The 2,500-nt window shown below is 48.2% G+C and overlaps 1 pseudogene; it reads left to right on the forward strand.

Moving 5' to 3' along the window:
- Positions 1-1,858: 1,858 nt before the first annotated feature.
- LOC119598065 overlaps positions 1,859-2,500 on the forward strand; it is a 14,527-nt pseudogene continuing 13,885 nt past the window's right edge.

Here is a 2,500-nt window from a genome sequence, read left to right on the forward strand (position 1 = left end):
TCTATCTGTTTTTATATGTTTGCATGATTTATTTAAGGTACTTTATTTTATTTAAGGTACATTTTACCTCTTTGTCCAGTTGTATATTAGATTTAAATGAGAGTTTTAATTACGGACTTTTTTTTTTAAGAATTCTCTTGTTCTCTTTCCTTCGTTCGTATTTTCAGTGATTTCTCTCCTCATTTAGATCATTTTTTGCTATTTACTATTTTTTTTTTTTTTTTTTTTAATTCTCTTCTGTATCTGTTCTGTTTTTATGCTACGTCTACTGAGGCTGTCTTGGTAGGGGCAAGGGACATGGAGAGGGGTTGGGGTTGGGCTAGGGGATGAGGGCAAGGCGTAGGGGTATGGGGAGAGGTGGGTTATGGTTGGGGGTAGGGATAAGGAGTAGGGGACTGGGGGAGGTGTAGGAATATGGGTAGGAAGTAGGGGCAAGGGGTGGGGGTGTGGGGAGAGATAGGGGTATGGGTAATGGGTGGGGCACGTGGTAGAGAGCAGGTGAAGGTGTAAAGTGTATAGTTAGGGGCTAGAAGCAAGGATTAAGGGGCAGAGTAGGGGCAGGAGCTAGGGTAGGGGGGCGGGGGAGTAAGGGCATGGATACAGACAGGAGACAGGGTAGGGGCTGGAGATAGGGGCGGGGTACGGTTTAGCTCGGTGGGTGGGGGGAGGTGGGGGGTCAGGGGCAGAAGTGGGCGGAGAGGGATGCGAGGAGCAAGGTCGGCTGGGATGGGGGGGTGTTGGGGGGAGGAAGTGGGTGGGTGGGGGTTGGGGGGGATAGATAGGGAAGGAGAGGGTTGAATCAGAGGCCAGACGACGCTGAGGTAGTAGTGTCTGGTTGTTCTCTGGTGGAGTCGGTGGTGAGTCTGGGCGCGTGGTCGGTGTCGATCCAGAAGTGATGGAGTTCCGGGTACCTCTACGACATATCAATCCGTCATGCCGATTTAGTCGTAATATATACACGAATCATAAGAAAAAAAATTAAATACGGCGATGAAACAAATCCATCAGGGACTCAGACCTTCCTCAACTTTAATAAAAACCGTGATTTTGTTGTTGCTGTTCCATAAAGACTGCCACGATAATTACGAATCTTTTGTTTTAACTAAAGCCATTTTAACTAAAACCCACATGGACAATGGCCTTGGAATCACGTGCTGGACCCCTGCACATGGCACGTATGACCTTCAGCTTAATGTAGTGTGGCGTCTCGGCATAGTAGTTTTAGAGAATCACGGTTGGGTTACTTTAAATAGCTTCTTTAGTAAAGAATGCCAGTGATATAAGAGGTATCTACATGCATATGTGGGCAATGCGTCACAGAGACTGTTGCAAAAAGGACTTAGGGAAGTGGAAGTCAGATTCAAGAAGGACTGACAAATATGGAATTGATTATATTAGGAGTGCATTGACATTCCTCAAGTACGACTACTGCAAAACTTGTCTTTGAGAGTTTTTCTTCTTCTTCTTCTTCGTCGTTTTCTTCTTCTTCTTTCTCTTCTTTAATGTCTAGCGAGCGCTGCGTAAGTTTATTTACAACCTGTGAGTATAAGCAACTTCATCTTATGTAAAACACCCAACTTGTCCTTTTTTTTAAGAACAACGGTTGATTTACAGATATAAAAAATGGTGATAGCCAAGGACGTATAATAAAAACGCAACAGTCAGATAATTGCATTGACGTCGGAACAAGGAAGGCGGACGGACACCTCGAGCCTTTCCCTTCCCTTCTTCAGCAGCCCTTCCGTTCTCTTCTGCGTCGAGGACAAGGAAGTCAGTCGTACGAACCTTTCCCTCCTTCGCTTTCCTCTCTCCGATCCCTTCCCTTCCCTTTTCCCCGACCCTTCCCTTTTCCCCGACCCTTCTTCCCCTTCTCCCCGACCCCTTCCCTTCTCCCCGACCCTTTCCTTCCCTTCCCTCCGCTTCCCATCTCTTCCGGCGCGAGAATCCTCATTCGGCGACCACCCAAAAGCCCTTCGCCATGACGCCCACCCGGAACCGCGTGCACCCGACGGCGCCAGCGGACCACGAGCCCCTGCTGGACACCTGCGAGGACGAGATCGAGACCCGCAGCGTGGAGGTGTCCAACGAGAGTCTCAAGCTGAGGAAGGAGCTAGGACTAATCGACGGCGTGGGCATCATCGTGGGCATCATCATCGGCTCCGGGATCTTCGTGTCTCCGCAGGGCGTGATAAGGTTCAGCGGGAGTGTGGGCATGTCCCTGGTGGTGTGGGGCGTCTCGGGGGTGCTGTCCATGGTGGGCGCCCTGTGCTACGCCGAGTTAGGTGAGTCCGGACGAGGGGAAGAACGAGCGGATTATTTCTCTTTTATCTATAATTGTGGCAGTTAATTTCTGTTAATTATAAGAAGGTACAATATATTTATTTTCATGTTCATAAGACCACAAAAGGTATATATCCCCCACATGGCTATATGCTCGAAAATCCTTGTTTACGTCTTGGAACATATCCTTCATAATCAGTAATCTATCTACAACCCCACA

Source organism: Penaeus monodon, chromosome 40 (assembly GCF_015228065.2).
Source record: "Penaeus monodon isolate SGIC_2016 chromosome 40, NSTDA_Pmon_1, whole genome shotgun sequence".
Lineage (NCBI taxonomy): Eukaryota > Metazoa > Arthropoda > Malacostraca > Decapoda > Penaeidae > Penaeus > Penaeus monodon.